Genomic DNA, 24,886 nt, shown 5'->3' with positions numbered 1-24,886 from the left:
ATCTAGAAAATGAAGTGTATAATTTAGGTAATTATTCGTCGAATTTCATGGTCCTGAATGTCCAGTCTGATACTACTCCAGACTCACCTGCTATTTCAGTACTACCAGTCAAAGGTGAATTATGTGTCCGTAGTTATGGTTCTGTACACGTAGGACATAGTGAATGTACTACTGTTATCAAGTATAGTGACAGTGGGAAATCTATTTTTAAAGCCTCACGTCATTCTTATTTTGTTTGTGGTCAAACCGCATATGTTCGTCTGCCCCTCGATTGGGAGGGAACCTGTTATATTGCCCTCCTACTGCCACCTGTTTTTCTAGCCCCACCTGACTACCATAGGAATTCCTTCCTAGTACACACTAGACACAAGAGAAATCTCCCGATTGTCGATTATACTGAAACCGCCGCAGAACAATTCATTGATATAGATAAAGGTGTTTTCCCTTATTTAGGTACAGTTGTAAATAGTAAGCTAATCCGTAGGTTAACAAGAACCCTTGAAGCTGTAGTAGATGAGACTGCCTCCGCTCTAGGTAACTTAACTGAAGAGCAATCCTTTATGAGAATTGTCGTTTTACAGAATCGTCTCGTCCTTGACGTCATACTGGCCGATAGGGGCGGGGCCTGTAGACTCATCGGATCTAGTTGTTGCGTTTTCATTCCAAATAACGCGCCGTCTGTTTATTCAGCTATAACCAGACTCCATAAAATTGCCCATCTGTTACATCAAGATCCAGGCACCTGGACATGGTCCGGTTGGTTCTGGAATATAATTTCCGCATGGGGATGGAAAGTCCTGTCCTTCCTAAGTATTGCAGTAGCGATCATATTTAGCTGCTGCCTCTGTATACAATGTGGCCCTGCGATTTGCAGCATGTGCGCTACCTCTTGTATTCCTAGTCCCAAGCCCCGTTCTAAATCCCGTTCCAAGACAATTCGAGACGAGCAAATGGTACTGTATGAAATGATAGACGGTATCATGAATATTGATGTTTCCTGATGGAAACGTAGTGACAAGGAGGGAATGTGGAAAAGTAAATTTTGCCATGTTCTGTGTCCCTGCGTCTCATCCATCATATGTTATGTGTGCATGACCAATATGCATATGTTATTCCCCATGTCCGATTAATGACGCAATTACAGTTGTGTCCACCTCTAGTATGCCAGTTTTCCAGTCCTCGTGAATACTACGAATATCAGGCCTATGTAAAGTTACGTTGCCACGTTTCTCAGTGTGCACGTTATTCCATTATAAAGTCCCCGTTTCCAGGCCTCAAAAGGGCCCGGACATTAGATTCAGCTCCTGTCTCCTGAAAGCCTCGCTAAGGAGCGATACAGCCCCCACCTGTATCCTCGACCCTTCACTTACTTCCTGCCTCGCAGTGCCCGGTGCAGCTTGGCTCTGCCTCTGAGTCTGCCAAAAGTATGTTATAGTTCCAGTTATCAGTTCAGTCCTCCTTCTCTGCATTCCTAAGCTACTGAACTGCATCAATAGTTCCCGTCATTATCTAGCCTATGCGGCTCCACGTTAGAGAAATACTGCATTTAATGGTCATTTAATATTCTTCATCACGCACTACATGTAGAATAATGCATGGTCCAGTCTTAGAGTCAAGTTAGCTTTTCCCCTCATGACTTCTAGTTTATATCAACATGTTCCCTAAACATCAGATACTAGATAGGGTTTAGGTACATGTCGCTCCGACCCTCCAGACTTTAGTCTCTGCTCCCAGCACAGAGTTCATAGCCCCCAGCTTCTCCTAGTAATACGTCATTGCCAGTTTACGCGCACCATTAGGTTAGAGGTCCCGGCTCCTTAGGTAGCCCCCTCCTATGTTTCCGCCCCATTCATGACATATTCTGTTACGTTTGCACCACATGTCTATGTATACGCCCAGTTACACCTACTTTTACTGTTATCTTTCGCGACTGCTACGCGTCACGCCTTCTGCTCCACCCACTGCTACGCCTACTGCAATATAATGCTATGTGTTTGCGCTATGTATATAAGTTCATGTATTGTTATTAAAAGTTAGCGCGCTCATCCCAGACCTGGCCCCAGCAGCTGCTGGGTCATCCTATGCAGGTTGTCCTGATCCTGTCCTTATGCTGTAATAAACCTGCAGAAACTCCTACTACCTCGAATCTTGACTCTTATTTATTGAGCTATCTGTTATGCTATATGCCTAGTCAAAAATAGGGTATTATTTATTTATTTACCACAAACCCATGCTGAACTGGTCCAAACAAAAGCAGACTTCTACCAGATGGCACATTTCCCCAATATAATTGGCTGCATTGATGGCACGCACATTCCCATTTTTCCCCCTGCTGCCACCGAATATATATACAGGAATAGGAAGTCCACCCACACCATCAATGTGCAGGTGATCTGCAATGCAAAGTTTACCATCACTGACCTTGTGGCAAAATTCCCTGGGAGTACCCACGACTCCTATATATTTCAAAACAGTGGCATCTATGCACGGCTGACTGCAGGGGAATTTGGTGAAGGCTACCTCCTAGGTAAGACACAGTGTGCGACACCTATTACACCTATTGCAATAAGCAGTACATGTATGCATGTGAGTAAATTATTCCCTTTTCATTTTAGGAGACAGTGCATATGCCCTCCGCTCCTTCATACTCACCCCCTACCTCAACCCCTCAACACCCAGCCAAAGGAGATACAACTGGGCACACAAGAGCACACGCAATGTTGTTGAGAGAACATTTGGTATCTGGAAAAGCAGGTTTAGATGCTTGCACAAGAGCGGAGGTGCAAGGCAGTATATCCCCATCACCTGCTGTAAGATAATTGCTGCCTGTACTATGTTGCACAATCTTGCTGTTAAGAGGGGGACTGAGGTGGAGTTATCAGACTATGAGGATCATGACGACAACATTGCTGTGCCTGAAAGACAACCTGCTGGAGTGTCAACACCAAGTGATGGCAGATACAGACGTGAGGAAATAACACGCAACTATTTCTGAATAAGTGATGACACTGACAGCTATATTGAAAGCACAAGCTTCTGTTTAATTAGATTTTTTCAAGATATGTTAAAGAACAAAAGTGCAACAGTAAGCATTTGACAGCAATGCTCACAGTGAGCAAACACACTCAGACAGGTGTTGAATCCTCCCACCGTAGTTGTATATTGTTACTAGGCAGGTTGAAATGGCACAAATGTGCAAATAAAACTTTATTAACTATGATTCAAATGTCCAATGGTAGTAGGCCATAGTTACAACTGTTCATTTTCGGCCACGCTTTGCACTGGCAGGTGTCTGTGGCTCAGCCTGTTCACTGGGCGTTTGGCCTGTAGCCTCACCCTGTCGCCTGCTGTTCCTCCTTGGCTCTATGCCATGGTGGCTAGCTGTGCTGCTCCTACTGGTGCTAGCTTCAGTGTCAATAGCAGAACTTTGTGCACTTTGTGCATTGAGTAGGGCCTCCAGCGCACCGGTCATTCCGGCTATGCCCCTTGTCAACTGGTTGCTGTTATGAGTCAGGACTTCCTGACTATTGATGCTACGCCTGCATAGCAGGGATGTGGCTGTTGCCAGGCGGTGCATAGATTTCTCTGTTCTCTGTGCGCGCTGCTTCTCCCTGCGCCTTGATGTGATTTCAGAGTCCAGTTTTGAGCACAGTTGTTCCATGGATTGTGACATGTCATGGATGCCTGTTGCCATGCTTTTGTTAACCTCCACCAGCTCCCTGATGCCCTTGCCAATTTCCTGCATGTTGATGTTCAGGTTACGCATTTGTCTTTGACAGGACATGATGCCCTTGCCCTGCATCCTCTGAATCCTGACCATGGTTCCCTCCAGGCCCTGGAAGACGCTGGACCCCTCCCCACGTGCATCTACACTCCTCCCTTGTACTGTACTAGTGGTACTTAGTACAGGCTCTGTGCTGGGCTGCAGTGTGGCAGTGATGTCAGCTTGAGACAAGTTCTGTGAGTCTTCACCCACCATTTCATCAGCAGCTGTCTCCATTTCCAGCAGTGGGGAAACGACATGCCTCCTGCTAGGGTGTGCAGCAGGTGTATCTACTACAAGGGATGCAGGCATTTCTGGTGATGAGACCAATAGTGGTGACTGTGAAGGAATTGGGGAGCCCTACATTTGTTCACTGATGTCAGTTTCTTGGGAGGGTGGCTGCCCACTCGGAACACCTGTGTCCTGGGATGCACTGGGCCCTGGCTCCTGACTGTCATCCCTCTCGGGTGCCGTGCCTTCTGTCTCCTCAGACTGCCTTCTGGATGTGTGACCTGTGGACATATGAGCACATATCAGCTAGGTGCAAATGTGTCACAGCCAATACAATTAAACATATAACATTGCACTTTGTACATGCTGCCTGCCTTTCATTTTGTCTGCATTCATTTAAATAACTTGTTGGTTACAGTGCTGTGTGACATGGTCTTTCAATAACTGACTACGTGTACCATGATGCATTGCTACAGTTTTGCACAGACACCCTGGAACTGGGGTAACTTAGCTGCAAGGGGTGAGGGATGGATGGGGGTGTGAGGGGGATTGCTGTGCATGCACCTTACCTTTTTTTTTTTGCAGATTTCGCCGAGCTGTCCACTTCTCCCAGTCCATGGACGCTTTCAGCCTCCAGGGTTGCGGCTACCAGCTCCTCCAGGTCGGTGAGGGGGGGTGCAGTGTTCTTTCCTCCACCTGTTTTCAGGGCCTGTTTGTGGTGGTCAGCCAATTTTTTCTTTGTGAGGCTCCTTAGGTCATAGAACCTCTTTTTTAAATCTTCAGTGACTCTGGTGGTCACTCCCACTGCATTTACTTTCTCTAAGATTTCCAGCCAAATTTTCCTTTTTGCTGATTCTGGCACAGTAAGGGACTGCTTTCCAAAACGTCTGTGGTGTACCTTTACCACCTCCTCACCAAGGACCTGCAGCTCCATGCTACTGAATTTAAGCTTTCTTTTCCTTTCAGCCTGCTCTGTGTCCTTGCTGCTTTCCATGTTAAAGTTTTCAAAAAATCACAAGCTCTGTCTGCTGCTCCCAGTCTCTCTGCTCCAACTGCCTTTCCAGAACCTACTAATTAGTTGCAGCTGCCTGTGTAGCCACTTCCTAGTAGGAAGGGGGAGGGTGGTTGCACCTGATTGGCTGTTGTGTTAAGTTTCACTTTTGTTTGCTGTCCGATTCAGAAAATACCGATCGGTATTTACCGATCGGTATGTCCAATGCATTCCTATGGGCCTTTTGGCCCATAGGAATGCATTGGACATACCGATCGGTAAATACCGATTCGGTAAATACCGATTCGGTAAATACCGATTCGGTATTTTCCGAAAGTCCAATACCGAATTTTGCCGATTCGGTAAAAAATACCGATTTTTCCTCTACATCTCAATTACCGATTTTTAAATACCGAATCGGTAAAATTCGGTATTTAAGAATCGGTAAAATCAAATTACCTACATCTAGCCCCTAATGATTTAACTTCCAAAAAGATGCCAAAGAAAGTTCAGTGGACAGTTAGCTGTCAAAAGGCATTTGATGACCTGAAGCAGGCCATGTGTACTGCACCTATTCTGAAAAGTCCAGATTACTCCAAAGAGTTCATAGTCTAAACAGATGCTTCTGAGTTGGGTGTGGGAGCTGTACTTTCACAACTGAATATAGATGGTCAAGACCAGCCCATTGCTTTCATAAGCAGAAGGCTGACCCCTAGAGAGAAACGTTGGTCAGCTATAGAGAGGCCTTTGCTGTGGTTTGGGCCCTGAAGAAGCTGAGGCCATACTTGTTTGGCATTCACTTCAAGATTCAGACAGACCACAAGCCCCTCTTATGGTTAAATCAGATGAAGGGTGAACATCCCAAACTTCTTAGGTGGTCCATTTCCCTACAGGGGATGGATTTTACAGTGGAACATAGACCTGGGACTGACCATGCCAATGCAGATGGACTTTCCCAATATTTCCACTTAGAACATGAAGACTCAACTGGTCAAGGTTAGTTTAATGTCCCTAAATTTGGGGGGAGGGGGGTTGTGTAGGAGAGTAGGGTCTGCTTCCTATGGTCACCCCCACTTTTTGCTTTTGCTTTACTGGTTTTCGACTTAGATGTGGCCGTGGGCCTGCTAATCAGACCCACAGCCCAGATGCACTATCTCTAAATTCACACCATGTACTCTAGGTACATCCACAATTGGGAACTGGTTCACCTTATCAGACCCTGTAGAAGTGTACCCTAGGTACTCAGGGCATAGGTGTAACCAAGGCCTACCAGGGGCTGCAGCATGTATTATGCCACCCCTGACTGGCCACTCAAACTGACACAATTGGCTGATCACTCAGCTGGGGCAAGGTCGTGTAATCACCCCTTGCTTGGGTATAGTATTCCTATATCTGCCCTTAAATATAGACACACACTAACCTATAAGTCACTCCTATGGCAGGCCTTAACAATCCTGGAGGCAGAGTGCTTGGTTATGTGTGAGATGGTGCTCTAGCATGAGCTGAGCCTGTCTGCAGCTTGCGGAACCATGTCCTTATAGCTGTTCTATGATATTGCCATACCATATACTCTTAAGTGCATTATAATCCTCGCGGTTGTATGCTAACTTTGGTTTGGCTTTATCTAAACATGTCGTGTAAGGTGTCCTACGCTTTGGAATACTACCCCCTCGCCAATTCTGGCGACAGGGGTAGCATTCCACCCTTCTAGAGGGAGAAGACATGTTGTTGCTGACTATCCCGGTTAAAGTTAACCAGAGCCCCAGCGTCACAAAATGGACGCTGCTGCCACAGTCACAAGTCTGACCTCCTGCTGCTGGGAGTCCTTCCAGTCACGGAGGTTTGGACAATAGGTTTCCTGCCTGGAGAGGTGCGAGCACCACCCCAGACAGGACTTTGTGTATTGGGACAGGGAGGGCTGAATAGAATGAGACACTGCCTGGGGCACACTAGGTGCTCCATGCATAGTCCAGTTCAAACCGGTGCTGGGGCACTCCAGCCCCAGCTCTGGCACGAAACTGGACAAAGGAAAGGAGGTGTAACAACCCCCCTTCCTGGTCCCACCCATAGGAGGGACCAAGACAGTAATCCAGCCCCTTATAGTTGTATAAAGGTAGGAGCTGAACCCCAGGACTTTAGATTAATCCTGGAATCGACTTGAGACGAAACTCTGGACCCTTCGACATTCACCTGAGCTGAAGACTGAAGAATCTCCCTTGTGGCCAAGGAGTGACCACCCTGGGCAACGAGGCCCCATCCAGCAACTTGACAGCTTGCTTTGTCCCTGTTCCCGCCGGAACTCGAGCACAGAGCCTGAAAAGACCTCGACTCCAGGACCTCTCTGACCCCACTGCACGACTCGAGCACAGCTGAGCCCCGTGGAAGGCGTCGGAACCCGTGGAACCAGGCAACTTGGAAAGTCTTCCACTTGCTAACAGTGCAGCTCCTGAGGCATCCTCGAAGGTGTGCCCTGGGGACTGAGACACCCCGACACCGAACTCCACCTGCACCAAAGACCAGCCCTCCACACTCCACGAGATCTGCGTGGGGCCCTTCTGCTTGTGTTCTGCTCGACGCGTTGTCCCGGTTGCTGGCCAGTTGGCTAGTAGCCCTGTGACGACGATCCTTTTGAAAATCCATCACTGGTCTGGTTGCTCCAGACTGGCCCTTGCTTCCCTGAAGAGGAGAAGTACCTCAGACCCTCCTGGTCAGCACCAGAAGCCTTTTGTGTATCCTGCGTGGGTTGCCTTTGCTTAGGCTTGTTGGCTCCGATCTTGAAGTCGACCCCTCCATCTGCGAGAACCTTCGTGGGACAGCTCCTCTCCAGCACCTGGTCGTCCTCGACGCTTACTGGTCCGCGTGGCTGCAAAGACAAGCTTCACGACAGCACCTGATTGCTCCTCGACGACGTCTGGTTCCTTCCTGGTTCCACCCGGTCAGTGGCTAGTGACCTAGACTCTGTCCCCTCTGCTTTCAGGTCTTCTTCAACTCCAATCCACCCTCGGATCCACCCGGACATCTTCCTCCTGGTCGCCTGCAGCATCTTCTTCCAAGGCTCCATAGGAATCAACGAGAAAACCCGACACACTTTGACACCTATGCACCCGCAGCCCGTGGGTGAGGTAACACAAGCACTTCGGTGCTCCTGTAGGGATTGAATATCCTAGTATCTAGTTTTGTTAGTTGTAGCTTCCTATTTAGACCGGAAGTGTCCTAAATCTTCGTTACTTACCTTTTTAAGTTCCTATTGACTTTCTATTGACTCTCGCGTGAGTGTACTGACACTGCACGCGCCGCCTGTGGGCCTCCTACTCCTAACCTAAGTTTCAGATAGCGTAGCCCCAGCGATTCTCTAGGCTCTAGGCCTTTCCTTTTCCCGAGTCGTGGTTCTTATACCACTTACTTAGTATATGGTTTTACGCGCCCCTAGGGCCTAACTAAATTGTGCTATTTAAAGTGTTTCTAAGAGTAACTTGTTATGTGCTTTTGCCTCTGACCTCATAAAGAGTTCAGAGGAGTGTGTTAGTAAATAAATACATATATATTTTATATATATCCTGTGTGGTGTCCTTTCATTTGGTGTTCAAGGGGTTACATATGGTAAAACAGCTGGCTTTACACGCCCTCAAGAGTCTTTTAGCCTAAGACTGTTCTGTCCACCCTACCACTAGGATAGCTGGTCTATAAGGTTGACTTACAACCATCACCATCAGGGTTGTTTGGACTGGTGCAAGGTGCTCACTAGAATAGTGAACGTCATATACCAGGCCAACTTCTCACAGGGACCCATGTAAAAAAGTTGCCAAATACGTGGCGAGTAGGCTGCGGAAGACCCTGGACCAGGAGGTCCGCTCCCGCCTCAGGGCGGAGTGCCCTTGACCTTCCCTTGAAGGTAAGGTAGCTCACACTCCCAAAATAGACACTAGGATGGTGTCGTTCGTTACCAAGTATATCAAGGATCCTAAAAAGGGCATTGGCAGGTCCTGGCGGGCATGCAAGGACAAACTCCTGAACGTCAGGGGTCCATTGTTAAAAATGTTTGACATGGCTGAGGACGCCAAAGAATAGAGAGCCCTCATTCCCCCGGAGGTCTTGTCCAGTTGGGCTCAGCGTGCCATTATTTTTCTCGAAAACGCGAACTGCGCCGTCTCCACTGAGAGGCGCAGATCACTCTTTATCAAACTAGACCCAAAGCTGGGTGAGCTAGCCATTCCTGAAGCTTGTTAGGTGGCCCAAGGAGGGCGCTTTGGAGACCCTTTAGTGAAGGAGCTCAGCAAATTTGTCTCCACCTTTAACTCGCTGGACAAGGCCCTGTCCACGGGTAAGCGTATTTTTAACGCTCTGGTTTTCGGCGGGCCGGACGTGGTAGTGGGCGCTTGGCTGGCCAATCTCCGCAGACAGCCTCCGGCAGGGAACAGCAGTCACAGAGAGGACAGTGGCGGGACTCCTCTCGCTTCAGAGGTTTCTACCATACCAGAGGCTGCTCCCGGCGTAGAGGCCGGCCCAACGGAGCCCGGGTGGCGAACTTCCCCCACCCCATGGTAAGTTCTGGTCTTATCTCTTGTCGTGCTTTAGGGGGCAGACTGGCACTGTTTCTGGAGAATTGGCGTGCCCTGACAACAGACGCCTGGGTGTTACAGTCAGTACAAGGTTTCCACGTGGAGTTTACGGCTCTCCGGTCCAAGTTTCTCCCCCTGTCCCAATTGGGTTCTCTGGCAGGGAGGCTGCCTTGGTTCAGCAGGAGATCCAGGACCTCCTGGACAGAGGAGCGATCCGCCGTCCTTCCCCCCCCCCATCCCAGGGTATTCCTGAGCAATCTATTCCTGGTTTAGAAACAGTACGGGGGTCAGCGGACGGTCATAAATCTCAGGGAGTTCAATGAGTGGTTGGTGTACCGCCATTTCAAGATGGAGGGCATCCACCTACTCCGTGACCTTCTGCGCTCCAATGATTGGATGGTCTGCTTAGACCTCAAAGATGCTTGCCTGACGGTGCCTATTTTTCCACCTCACTCAACCTTCAAGTTCACCTCGGCCTGTCATCCGCACCGTGGTGTTTCACCAAGATCCTGCACCCGGTGGTGGAGAGGTTGCGAGGGATCAGGATGATTATATATCTGGACGACATGCTGTTCATGGCCCAATGTCCCCAAATTCTGTCCCAGCAGTTATGATTGGCAGTAGACCGCCTCCAGTCTTTGGCTTCATTATCAATTAGGCGAAGTCTTGCCTTCTTCCCACCCAATCTATAACGTTCCTTTACTTTGTAATACATTCTGTGGAAGCGACCTTGAGCCTCTTGTCCAGAAAAATGGCGAAGATCAGCCACAAGATCTGGTAAATCCTGCAAAGGCCCCAGACATCTCTGCGCAGCGTTGCCAGCGTGGTGGGGTTGCTCTCAGCCTTTATCCATGCCATTTTTCTGGGTCCTCTGCATTTCTGGGCCCTTCAGAGACTCAAAGTGTCTCACTTACACAGGGGTTTGACATACGCCCAACAGGTCCCTCTTTCCGAGGAGGCGAAAGAGGAGCTAAATTGTTGGCTCTCACATGGAGGCGTGGAACGGTCGCACCATCTTCAAAGCCCTTCCGGACCTGGTGATCAAGTTGGACGCCAGCAGTTACGTTTGGGGGGCATGATGTGGAGAGTTCCCCACTGGCAGAGGGTGGTCTGCCGAGGAGCAAGAATTGCCCATCTACTGCCTCGAGTTGATGGCAGGGTTGCTGGACAAAGGACAGGGCTCAATCCTGCATCCTCCTGAAAATGGACAACGTGGCGGCAGTCCGTTACATAAATTACCTGGGCGGGACTCGATCCAAGGCGCTGGCGGACCTAGCCAAGGAGTTCTGGGAGTATTGTCTGTCGCACCAGGCCTCGGTGACAGCAGAACATCTTCCGGCGGTGTCCAACCAGGTTGTGGACTGGCAGTCTGGCCATCTCTGAGACTCGAGCCTATGGAAACTCCCCCCCCCCCCCCAATGTTTCATGCCCTACAGGATCTGTGGGATCGTTCTTGATCGACCTTTTTGCATTGCGTCTGGACCATCAGCTTCCTTGGTACTTAAGTTGGAGACCGGACCCGGGGGTGACGGCCACGCATGTATTCCTTCAGGATTGGGGGTCAGAACGGGGCTAATCACCCGGTTTGGAGAACCAAAGCTTGGTTTCCAGTTCTGATGGAACTTTCTTGGGATTTACCAAACTGTCTATGCCCGCTCCTTCATATCCTGAGTGATCCTGTGGCAGTCCTCACCCTCTGATCATGAGCGACACCCTCTCGCCCACGGCTGATGGATTACCGGGATAGATGGACGGTCCCGGGAATTTCGAGAGAAGCTGCGGATCTCCTCTCTAGAGCCTGGTTGGATGGCACCATTAAACAATATAGGTCGGCCTCGTCTCGATGGATGGGTTGGTGCTTGAGACGGAGCCTGGATCGCTTGGGGTCAGACTTCGTCCATGTCCTGAATTTTCTTGCCCAACTGGCTTTTGAGGGCTTAGCCTACAGGAGGGTTAATACCTTCCGTTTCGCCATCTCAGCTGGTCATGCCGCAGTAGCTGGCCATCTAGTGGGGGAACACCCTTTGGTAATGAAACTTCTACGCGGCATCCTCCTTCTCTTCCTCCGGAACCAAGATACTCAGTCCTCTGGGATGTTAATAAGGTCCTGAACGTGTTCTCCACTTGGCCTAGTGACAAATACCTATCGCGTAAACAGTTGCTGGCCATGATGTTGTGCCTGGTGTCTTGCCGAAGAGTCTTGGATGTCAGCGCCCTGGATATTTTGGGGAGGTCCTTTACTCCGGAAGGAGTTACCATCCACGTATCACGGAGAACCGAGTGTCATTCAAGGGTCATTTCCTACCCAGCCTTTCCAGAAGTTCCCAAGCTCTGTGTGGTAAGATGTATCAAGGCAGAATGACAAATGAGTTACGTCCACACGGAGAGCGCCAACTGCTCATTGTTCTAAGGAAACCCTTTAGAGCAGTCTCTTCTCCAACCATTGCAAGACGGGTTCGTTGGGTGATGATCGAGGCCAGCATCGACACAAAGGTTTTCGATGCACACTCGGCCAAAGGCGCGATGGCCTAGAAAGCTTTTGCGCTAGGGGCCCATTTGGAGGACATCCTGAATGCAGCAAACTGGTCGTCAAATTCCACTTTTAAGAGGTTATACTTTAAACCGGTCTCCTCCATTGCGGCCCTAGTGGTGGATAAGCTTTAAACTAGCCTAATCCTCGCCTCCGTGTCCTGACATAGAATGAAAAATGTCCTAGCTTTCATAACAGAAAGTTTCAATTAGCCCACCGGTAGAACAATTTCTGAACCCACCTGGATTAGGAGACATATGTAATCATGTAAGTAAATCGTTTTCCTGCTTTAAGACCTTGGGCCTCATTTATGAGGCCGTGCGTCACTTTTACGCCACCGGTGCGTCACTTTTTGTGACGCACCAGCAGCGTAAAAAATGTGCCTTGTTGCACCATATTTACAAAGTGACGCATCTAGGTAGATGCGTCACTTTGTAAACCCCTGCGCTACATTATACTTATGCCAGGTATAATGTATGCAGGGGGGGCGTTCTGGCGCATAACAGGGTCATAGAAATGACGCAGTGAAATCTATAGGATTTCACTGAGCCACTTCTAGGACACAAATGCGTCAATTTCTTACGCCTGCCTCATAGCAGGCGTAAGACTTACGCAGACCCTTTCACATGGGGCTTGCCCCATGTGAAAGGACACATTGCTGGAGTTGCGTCACTTTTGTAACATACTCAAGCAATGCGTCACTTTTGCGCCATACAGATACGTCAGAAATACTGACGTATCTGTAACTCCTTGTGCCATGATGCGTCATACTGTAAATATGACGCATCATTGGTGTCGCAAGGAGGGCGCAGTGAAAAGTGACGCATCGCTGTTTTCACGCAGCGATGCGTCACTTTTCATAAATGAGGCCCTCTGTTTTTACGGTGTATGAGATGGTTTCCTGCACGCAGAAGGTTACGACTCCTTTCTTTATCCTTAGGTTCGGAGACGTCGAACCAGAGTAAAGACCTTCCACAGTCGGCTTTGTCACAGGAAGAAAGAGGGAGCACTACAGGACTTGTTGTCAGTTATGGAGCCAAGAGACGCCTGATTGGCTAGAGGCTCTATGTTCTGGAATGTGTTGCTTTTCTGAAGACTTGTGGGATATGAAGTCTTCGGTGTTGTTTCTGTTAATTTTTAAAATGGCTGCTGTTGTAATAAACAAGGAAAGAAAAGCCTAATCCTAGCCTCCATGTCCTTTATAGATTTGAAACTTTCCTTTACAAAAGCTAGACATTTTTCATTCATTGATACACCATTTTCTTCGTTATCATGCATGAGAGCACCTTCAAATGTATGAGTTCAGCATGTCTGCTGTACAAAAAACTCTTTTGTTTGATTTAATAGACTAAACTTTTTTCCATATATAATACAAATATAGCCAAATATAGCATACACATGACCCCTGACTTGCCTCTTAGTTAATTAACAGCAATGTCATCAGGGCGGGAGGTGCAATGTTTCTCAAATCATATTGAAAAACTATCACTTTTAATAAATACATAACTAAAGCATGAAGCGGTAGCACTGTCATTTGTATTCAACAGATTTTACATTGAAATGGTCACAAACTTTCCCACTGAAATGCAGCTTTACTGATAAAACTATATAGTGTACAAATAATAATGTTCAGAAATAGAGTTTCTGCAAATATGTGTTACTAGCAGCCCGTCCCGACGTTGTCTGGGTATAATTTGCTGCTGGCCAGTAGTATATTGTTTTGTAGGATTTCGTTTTGATAGCATTTCTTATCTGTGACAGGCCTGTGAAACACTCCGATTCACAGTGCATTGCTGATGCACTTAAGAGAGCGGATTCAGTAGTGTGTGAACTCAATTTTCCCTACTTTATTTTTACTTGCAATATTATAGAACACGAACTCAACAACATGGCATGAGCACAATTTACATTACAGAAGAACACATTCATTTGTGGTAGGGACGGGGAGACAAAGCGATTTGCCTGGAATCACAGGATGTTGAGCTGATGCCGAGATTCGAACGTAGCTCCCCAGCTCTAAAGTTCGCAATTCTAGAACTTGTGGCGGGAGGTGTGTCTAAAAGTGTATGTCGGTGCTAGCCATCAATGAGAGAGACCTGTGCATTTTTCAAATGGGTGGTGAAAAAATATGAGTATGTTGCTGGAGATGTGGGCCGCCGTGCCACCAATGTACTTACCGGGGGAGGGTATGTTATGTTATGTTACAACCGCACTTTTTGAGCGCACGGCTACCCAAAAAGGGTGTCCCGGCGCTTTAGCAAAGAGGCCTGAAACAGAACCAAGAAAACCCAGAAGCGGATAGACTATGGGCGCACAGGTTATACAGAGAAAAGGACGGTCTTAAGCTCCTTCCTAAAGGCCAGAAGGTTGTTAGCCTTGCGTAATGAAAGAGGGAGCTCATTCCAGAAATGGGCTGCCATAAACTGAAAGGACCGGCCTCCCATCCGCACTCGTTTGATCACTGGCACCTCCACTTTAGCCAAATCAGCAGATCTCAATTTCCTCCGAGGAACGTAGAAGGCAATACGCTTCCTGAGGTAGACAGGGCCAATAAGGTGGAGGGCTTTAAACGCCAGCGTAAGAATTTTAAACCTGATTCTGCTAGGCATAGGTAGCCAATGCAACCTGCCCCGCAACAAAGAGGCGCTGACTCTCCTCTGTAGGCCAAAAATTGCTCTGGCCGCCGAATTTTGGACAGTTTGCAATCTGGCCACCAGATATTTAGGCAGTCCTGCAAAAAGTGCGTTAGCATAATCCAGACGCGATCCTACAAGCGCTTGAACGATGTTCTTGCGGTACTGTAGGGAGAGCAGTGGGAGAAATTTTCTTAGCATCCTAAGGATGCCGAAGCATTTCCCCGCTAATCCCGTAATGTGTGGACGAAAGGAGAGATCGTCGTCCAACACAACTCCCAGATTTTTTACTTGGGAGGAAGGATTCTCAGGTGGAAACATGCCCGGGGGCCACCACGACTTCCAACCAGGGTCAGGGGCGCAGCCAAAAAAGAGCAGCTCGGACTTATCCGAGTTGCATTTAAGGCTCTGGTGTTGAAACCACGCAAAGACTGCACTCAAGCAGTCTTTAATTCTACCGCCGTCGAAAACCTCTCCCTTCCTGCAGGTAAACAGGAGCTGGGTGTCATCAGCGTATGAAATGACCCGGGCTCCAAATGCCTCCGCGACCTTCGCCAAAGGGGCCATATAAATGTTAAAAATGGTGGGGCTCAGGATAGACCCTTGAGGCACCCCCACCTCTAGCGAAGGCATTTCCGCGGAGAACGGTGGAGCCCAGATCACCTGTCGACGGTCGGCTAAGAAGGATTGAAACCAGTCCAACACCGTCCCCCGCAGTCCTATCTGCCTGAGTCTTGAGAGGAGGCCTGCGTGTGGGACGGTGTCGAAAGCCGCCGACAGGTCCAGCAAGACCAACATAGCCTTTCCCCCATGATCAAGCGTCTCCCTGATGGCGTCGGTCACCTCCACAAGAGCTGTCTCCGTGCTATAATTGGCACGGAAACCAGATTGGGAGTCATGCAGCAATTCGTTGTTCTCAATAAAGGTGGTAAGAGTATGCTGAACATGCTTCTCCGCCACCTTCGCCAGAGCAGGGAGGAGAGAGATTGGTCTATAGTTGGCCAGCTGCAAAGGGTCAAGCAGAGGTTTTTTGATCAGCGGGAGAATGAGAGCATGCTTCCACTCTCTAGGGACCACTCCGGAGCTCAGAGACATGTTAAGCAGGGGGTTCAGCAGGCTGTTTACAGCTGACGCCACATTGCTCAGGCATTTAGCCGGGCAAGCATCCAAGGGGGAACCTGATTTCAAACGGGAAAGCAACTCAAGCGAGGTTTCACAGGACAGCGGGGGAAAAGCCGATAAAGTGGGCCCGGACTCTGCTTCAGCAGATGACAAGAGCTTTTGATCGCTCCCCAAGGCCTCGGCAACCTTCAAAGGCCCCACCCTGACAAATGAATCCTGAATCTTCAAGATCTTAGCAACAAAGAAGTCAGCAAGCTGCCTGATCCACTCCTCCGTATGGGAGTGTACACGGGCGCCAGCAACAGGATCCACAAATTCCTTCACAATTCGGAATAGTTCCCGGCTCGTATTGTCAGCTTGGTCTATTCTACGCTCGAGATGGATCTTTTTGGCTTCGGCAATCTGTTGATGATATAGTTTTATAGCACCCCTGTACTTGATTTTCTCCTCAGGGTCGTTCTTGCGCCGCCAGAGTCTTTCCGCCTTTTTACAGTCTTGGCGCATTGTCCGTAAAGTGGAGGTAAACCAAGGAGCAGAGTCCTGGCAGGGAGCTATCCTGGCTGGCTTCCGAGGGGCAAGCTCCTCAAATCTTGCCTGAAGCCAGTCTTGAACTAACGACAGGTCGACTTCCAGGTTCCCTGTCAGAGTACAAGGATGTAAACAGAGTGCATCAGCGAGCATATCAGCTGTCACCAGGTGAAAGGCTCTTGATTGACAAGACCCATCCTTATGAGTTCTATGACTAGTCTGGCACTCAGATAGTAAAACAAAATTTATTAAAAAGTGATCAGTCCATAAGACCGGTAGAGGGAGGGACACCTTAATCGGCACTGTAGAAAAAATGAGGTCAAGCGTATGACCTTTTACATGGGTGGGACTATCAATAAAAGGGACAAGCCCAAGCATCTCGGTAATATCCCGTAATTTGGCCGCTTCGGCATCGGTTGCTGAGTCCATATGCAGATTTAAATCGCCCAGCAGCACACAATGCGCCGAGCGCCTACAGGGTACTGACAGCGCTGCCTGCAGATCCTCAAAGAACGAGCCAATAGGCCCTGGAGGTCTGTAAACAAGAATCCCGGTGCAGGTATGTGAGGCAGACAGATGGAGAATAAAACCAAGGGCTTCACATCCAGTGATGTTATCCACAGGGAAAGAGGAGCATTCCAAGGACTTATCGACAACCAGGGCCACTCCACCACCTCGACCTCCCGTTCTGTCCTTCCTTAAAATGGTATAGTTGGGGGGAAGGGCACTAGCAATGTCCGGTTCAGAGCCTGCCCCCAACCAAGTCTCGGTCAAAAAAAGACAGGAAATTTTGGAAAGTACAAGGAGGTCCCAGATCTCCACCGAATGACGCGCCAGGGATCTAGTATTCAGCAGGGCGCAGTGACATTCTAAGGGGGGAGAGGATGTGATACGGGTAGGTAGAGATAAATGACGCCAAGCACACACAGAACATCCTTTGCCCAGTTGACGACCGCCAGGGAAAAGAGATTTACAAACCCTCCCAAAAGGGCGTAGCGCCAATAAAGCGGCAGCACTGTAGGTAATCATCCTAGATTACCTACCCGGGACGCCAGAGTCCTGCCTCGCACGCCTCCGAGACGCGGACAAGCGCAGACGGGCAGGACTCTGGCACGACTCAGGCGCAGGGAAGGCGCACCGCTGCGCGTCACCGCTGCGCTAGTCAGGCGAGCTTTAAATAGCGTCGTCTCGGCGTCCCAGGTGACCTGGACGCTCAAAGATGGCGCTCGCACTACTTCCCTCTCAAAGATGGCGCTCAACCCAAACCCTCCCGGTAACCCGGATCCGCCCAACAGCGGTGGTGTTCACCAGAATTACTGTGCAGGTAAGGGCCAGAATGGACTAGTAGCAGGGAGGCAGGCTAAAACTAAAACTAGCAAAATCCAAAAAAACGAAGGTTTTTAAAATACTGGAGCAAACAAGCGCGCGACCAGCGCGGTCCAAAGCAAGGCGCCAAGAGAGATCTTGGCCTCAGGAACCCTAAGCAGGCTCACCTTGCAGCTGGCTCACCCTAAATAGCGTCGTCTCGGCGTCCCAGGTGACCTGGACGCTCAAAGATGGCGCTCGCACTACTTCCCTCTCAAAGATGGCGCTCAACCCAAACCCTCCCGGTAACCCGGATCCGCCCAACAGCGGTGGTGTTCACCAGAATTACTGTGCAGGTAAGGGCCAGAATGGACTAGTAGCAGGGAGGCAGGCTAAAAATAAAACTAGCAAAATCCAAAAAAACGAAGGTTTTTAAAATACTGGAGCAAACAAGCGCGCGACCAGCGCGGTCCAAAGCAAGGCGCCAAGAGAGATCTAGGCCTCAGGAACCCTAAGCAGGCTCACCTTGCAGCTGACTCGCCCTAAATAGCGTCGTCTCGGCGTCCCAGGTGACCTGGACGCTCAAAGATGGCGCTCGCACTACTTCCCTCTCAAAGATGGCGCTCAACCCAAACCCTCCCGGTAACCCGGATCCGCCCAACAGCGGTGGTGTTCACCAGAATTACTGTGCAGGTAAGGGCCAGAATGGACTAGTAGCAGGGAGGCAGGCTAAAAATAAAACTAGCAAAATCCAAAAAAACGAAGGTTTTTAAAATACTGGAGCAAACAAGCGCGCGACCAGCGCGGTCCAAAGCAAGGCGCCAAGAGAGATCTTGGCCTCAGGAACCCTAAGCAGGCTCACCTTGCAGCTGGCTCGCCCTAAATAGCGTCGTCTCGGCGTCCCAGGTGACCTGGACGCTCAAAGATGGCGCTCGCACTACTTCCCTCTCAAAGATGGCGCTCAACCCAAACCCTCCCGGTAACCCGGATCCGCCCAACAGCGGTGGTGTTCACCAGAATTACTGTGCAGGTAAGGGCCAGAATGGACTAGTTGCAGGGAGGCAGGCTAAAAATAAAACTAGCAAAATCCAAAAAAACAAAGGTTTTTAAAATACTGGAGCAAACAAGCGCGCGACCATCGCGGTCCAAAGCAAGGCGCCAAGAGAGATCTTGGCCTCAGGAACCCTAAGCAGGGTAAACACCTAGTATTCCGCAACTTTCTTTCCGCATACCATCACTCCGCATACTTTCATTACGAAAGTACCATGACTCCGCAATGCCATTATAACGCATGGCATTACATTTTATATGCTTTTACCATGCATACATTTACAATGACATTCGTTGTAAATGCATGAATGGTAAAAGCATGGTTTTAAAAAAAAATCTATACTACTATTATAAAGAGAGAACACAAACCTTTGAACCAGGTAAACTACAAAAGTAATGTACCAATCACTACACCCAACACACCATTTGAAAGGGGAGATGTTGCAGAAGGACATAGGCTATACATGTCTACACCATATATATTAAAAAACGCGAAAAGTGTTAAAGTAGTCCCTTGGGGGCGTGGGCGTCTCAAACAACAAATGTGGGCGTTTACAGGGCCATGCCAACTGCAAAGAACAAACATCGGCAAAGCTAATTCACAACACACTTACATAAGCACAGAGACAGCTGAAATGCGCTTTCACGGAATTTAGAACGCACGATATGCACACATAGAGCGGAAATGCACTTACACGGAATTTAGTTGGCAAATCACAACACATACAGCGGAAATGCCCTTTCAATAATTTATATACACACATTGAGCGCGGTATGAAAAATATAGTAAAACAACAGAGGTGCGCGCTATAACAAATATACACACATAGATTCGTTGCAGTTACCCAGACAACTTTGACGCCTTCCTCACATTACATTAAAAAGCGGCCGTGCCTTCCATCGACGAGGACTCTCAAATGACGTCACACAAGGGGCAGGGTTAATCGCAGAGTACACCAATCAGAATGCACAAAGAAAAACACACACGACTTCTGGTAAAAAAAATGAAAACTCCTCAACCATTGGACAACGACGTCACAGGGGGGTAAACAGGAAGAAAAGAAGCCGACATTTCTTCACTGAGAAACGCGATCGAGTGAACATTGATGAGACTTTCATCCTATATTAGGAACAACATAAAACACTCAAAAAAATACACACTGCCAGGACTTGCTCACAGAATTGCAAAAACGAAACGGAAACTGTATAAACAGGTCACATAAAACACTGAAAATAATACATAAATAACACAACTGGGCAAAATCACACGAACACTGCCAGGACTTGCCCACAGAATTCAAAAAACGAAACGGAAACTGTATTGAAGGGATAGAAAAAGGAAAACAAGGAAAGAGCCTTCCAAAAAAAAGCTTATTCATTCAACAGGTCACACAACACTTTCCTCCCACCTTGCAAACAACAGAAAATGATCAAAAAAATACATAACAATTACAAAAATAACACAACTGCCCATAATCACTTCAACAGTGCCAGGGCTTGCCCACACAATTGAGAAAAGGAAACGGAAACTTTATTGAAGCCATAAAAAACGTAAAGCAAGGAAAGAGCCTTCCAAAAAAAACAATCATCATTAAACAGGTCACATTTTGTAATTTTGAAACTCTGCCACTACTTCCAGCCATCCTAAAAATAAAAAATAAATATTAAAGGCATACAAAGACTGAAAAAAATACACTTTCAGCAACATAGCAATTCAAATCTGTGTTAGCACTACAACACTGACAGTACTTACAAGCACAATAACAACAAAAAGACAAAAATTAATTAGAGGGGGAAAAAAAAGGAAATACCCTTACACAAAGGGACACTCAAAAAGTACACCTTAAATTAATTATGTGTGGCGCAATAAAAGGATAAGGACCAAATCAACACACATTAGTATGCAAAACAATTTAAGCAAACCAACAGCGAACATCAACGTAACTACATTCCTCTCTCTTTTGTACAAAATGACTACACATACATTTCAATATGGTTAAGAGGAAAACACATCTTTCACGGACTACATATAAAAAACGCGCACACAGGAATAAGCGCATAAGACTGCCACAGACAAATAATGAAGAAACATTACATAACATCGATGCACCGTCAACATCAGATCTTTCACAAACAAACAATTCAACACAATCAAAACGCCATGATAACAGTACTCCACAGCCAACAACCTCTAATACCACACACACTAACAACACTAACAAAACCAACAAAGACAACACTCACACATTCATTCCCAATCAACCACATCACACACACAACATACAAAAACAGCAAACTTTCATGACTCCAACTATGCAATCACATCAAGAACAACACAGTACAACACATACACACTCTCAGGTCTGCATTCAACTACACCCCACTTCATGACTACTGCAACAATCCACATGTAAAAATTGGAGATATGGACAATGTCTGTACTCGCTGCAAGGCAGAACCTAAAGGCCTTTGCTGCTCATCAGGAAAAGTAATTCTTAACAACATTGAAGATCCACCGCCACTCATTAGACAACTACTGGATGGCACTCACACACTTTCAAATCATTTCTTAACAAACACACGCCGTTATAATACTCTATTCCAAATGACATCCTTTGATGCAAATGAAGTTAGGGAAGGAAATTTCATGCCGACATTTAAAATACAGGGACAGTTATACCACTTGATTGGAAGTATGCTTCCAATGGAAGGGAAAGCACCACAGTTCAAAAAAATATATTTCCTATCCCAACAGCAACAAATACACGCACGCTCACACATGGTGCCAAATTTGAACACAGACCGTATTCAACTACTACAAGACACATTGCACCATCATAACACATACATTCGTTCACTAAAGTACAACTATGAAATGAATTCACAAGAGGAAGATTTGCGCATTATTATACACGCTGATAAACCCCCACCAAATACACATGCAGGAAGAGTTAATGCACCAACTACCGATGAAGTTGCTGTTCTTTTAGTGAACGAGGACAAGGGGCCACGCGACATTGTATTACATACCCGAGAGGGAGTACTACGCAAAGTATCTGAATTACATAGATCCTATGATCCTTTGCAATACCCCATCCTATTCCCTAAAGGTGAAGATGGTTATTGTCTCAATATACCACAAAGAAACTCTGCAACAAACAAAACAGTTACATGCATGCAGTACTATGCCTATACTCTTATGGTTAGAAATACAACTTTCAATACCTTGCATTGGTTCCGCAATCTCTTCAATCAATACATTGTAGATATGATGGCCAAAATGATCACAGAAAGACTAGACTTTATCAGACACAATCAAAAACAACTACGCGCAGACAACTACATCAATTTAAAAGATGCAGTCAATCAAGATCACAACTTACAAGCTCAAGACATTGGACAGCACGTTATTTTACCAGCTACATTCACTGGATCACCAAGGTACATGCACGAAAATACACAAAATGCTATGACATACGTCAGGCACTATGGCAGACCGGATTTATTCATTACTTTCACATGCAATCCAGACTGGCAAGAAATTAAAGATCAATTGTTCCCCAAACAAAAAACATGCGATAGACATGACATTGTTGCACGGGTATTCAATTTGAAAGTAAAAACACTAATGAAACTATTAACACAACAAGGTATCTTTGGATCTGCTAAAGCTTACATATTAACTATTGAATGGCAAATGTCCACATACTATTATGGCTTGAACGAAAAATTGATGCAGATGACGTTGATCTCATTATCTCCGCTGAGCTGCCTGATCCTATTAACGATCCAAAACTATTTCTTACTGTCAAGAAAAACATGATACATGGTCCATGTGGTGAACACAACATTCTTTCACCGTGTATGAAAAACGGGATTTGCACTAAAAAATACCCACGCCATCTCATTAATGAAACAGAAACTGAGGTTAACGGCTACCCATTTACCGTAGGAGGAAAACCGAACATGGTGGACATACTGTCACAATGACGGTTAGAGGACAGGAAGTCACTGTCAATAATCAGTGGGTCGTTCCATATTCACCAGTACTGTGTCGCATTTTCAATGCTCACATTAATATTGAATACTGCCAATCTGTTAAAGCTATCAAATATATTTGCAAATACATTAACAAAGGCTCTGATCAAGCAACTGCTGCAATTGAAAACAAACACAATGAGATAGACATATCTAAATGGACGGTACATTAGCAGTTCGGAAGCGGTCTGGCGCATTCTAGAGTTTCACATTTATGAACGCCATCCCACTGTCACACATCTAGCTATGCATCTTGAAAATGGTCAAAGAGTATATTTCAATGACAAAACATTATGCATGAAGCACAGAACCCAACCCACACAACGCTTACTGCCTTCTTTAAATTGTGTCGACTTTGCAAAAACATTGCTATACCAAGAAGTTCCACAATACTATACATGGTCCAAATCTAATTTCACACGTAGAAAACGTGGCCAGCAAGTATTAGGACACCCTGGTGTAAAAAAAGACTCAGCTCTTGGTAGAATGTACACTATTCACCCAAACCAATCGGAGTGTTTCCACTTACGCATTCTTTTACAACATGTTCGCGGACCAACAGGGTTTCACAGTCTTTTAACTGTTAACGAACAACTAATGCCTACCTATCAAGCAGCATGTAAACAACTTGGACTCATTGAAGACGACCAACATTGGAAACATACGTTAGGTGATGCTGCACTTTCCCATTCCCCATCAAAGCTACGTGAATTGTTTGTTACTATTCTGCTGTTTTGTAACCCATCTGATCCTCTCACTTTATGGGACCAATACAAACAAGATTTGTGTGAAGATATACTACACAATAGGCGTCAAGAAACAAATGATGAATCAATACCAATGAGTAATGACATATTTAACCAGGGTCTCATACTAATTGAAGATTCGGTGTATGTACTAAGTGAAAAAACTTTAAAAGATTTCAAATTGCCGCAAACAAATAGAACTATACATACACCGTACAACCATACTGATTTTGAAAACTCTACAGAGAACCTACTGCAATACGTTGCACAACATTTGCCAAACTTAGTGCCAGATCAAACAATAGCATACAACACCATTGTTCAAAGTGTGGAAACAAAAGATGGAAAAATATTCTTCTTAGACGCACCAGGAGGGACTGGGAAAACTTACTTAATCAACCTAATACTTGCAAAAATACGCTCTTTAGGACTATTGGATCTGGCAGTTGCATCTTTTGGAATAGCTGCCACTTTGCTAACTGGAGGTAAAACAGCACACTCCACGTTTAAACTGCCTTTAACTGTTTCCATTGAAAATGAATCCACTTGCTCAGTACGCAAAAACGGACCCTTAGGCACCCTGCTTCAAAAAGTGTCTCTTATTATGTGGGACGAATGTACTATGACACACCGCGCACATATAGACGCCGTACACAGAACTCTACAAGACATTAGAAATTGTCTTAAATTAATGGTTGGGGTCACTTTTGTCTTTGCAGGTGACTTCCGTCAGACTCTTCCTGTTGTCCCACGTGCTGATATACTAAAAGCATGCTTAAAAGCATCACACCTATGGGACTCCGTACAAACTCTTACTTTACACACTAACATGAGAACACATTTAGGAGGTGGAGATAATCTCTTTGCTGATCTTCTACTACAAGTTGGTAATGGAGATTTACCCAACATAAATGATAACATTAATATTAAAAATGTAGGGACGGGGGGAGGAGCCTAGCTCGCGACCGAGATGGCCGCGCTTTAGCTCGGCTCCGTTCGCCCGCCTGTGTTTTTCACATTTATCCTGCATTTATCCTGCCCCGGGAAGCCCTCCTTGCTGTGTGGTACTACTACGACGCACTGCAGGCACTTACCGCTTGTTCCGGTTGTCCTGGCTGCTGTGGGTCCGGTGCGGTGCCCCCGACCATTCCCGGGACTCGAGAGCGGACTGGCCTGGTTCTTCGTCCCGGCTCCTGGGCCGGATGCAGCCTGCGGGCTTGCCCTTCGGGGCGCACTTGAGGTGATCAGAGGGCCGCTGTTCGTGTGAACCGGAGGTTCCTGGCTGAGAGACTCCTGTGTGGCGGCGGCCTTGGATGGTGACGCTGCCCTTCATTATTGGGGTTCCTCGTGTGTTCAGCTTCCTCCCCCTTTGTTCTCCGGTCCGGCCATC

At 47.1% G+C, this 24,886-nt stretch overlaps 1 long non-coding RNA gene across 5 annotated transcripts in view; it reads left to right on the top strand.

Annotated features, from left to right (window-relative positions):
* The window catches only part of LOC144792715 (uncharacterized), a 493,208-nt gene that overhangs the window by 58,032 nt on the left and 410,290 nt on the right, over positions 1 to 24,886 (top strand). Inside the window, exon 2 of one of the 5 annotated variants that reach the window (XR_013602613.1) lies at positions 13,015 to 13,592. The exons of the other annotated variants lie outside the window; for them this stretch is intronic. This is a non-coding gene — a long non-coding RNA (uncharacterized LOC144792715). Of the gene's footprint in view, positions 1 to 13,014; positions 13,593 to 24,886 lie in introns of those variants that run through there. 5 annotated transcript variants of the gene reach the window in all.

The sequence above is a fragment of the Lissotriton helveticus genome, chromosome 11, assembly GCF_964261635.1.
Source record: "Lissotriton helveticus chromosome 11, aLisHel1.1, whole genome shotgun sequence".
In the NCBI taxonomy this organism is placed as follows: Eukaryota; Metazoa; Chordata; class Amphibia; order Caudata; family Salamandridae; genus Lissotriton; species Lissotriton helveticus.
The sequence above is the reverse complement of the archived record's forward strand: the minus strand, read 5'-3'. Positions and strand labels throughout refer to the sequence as shown.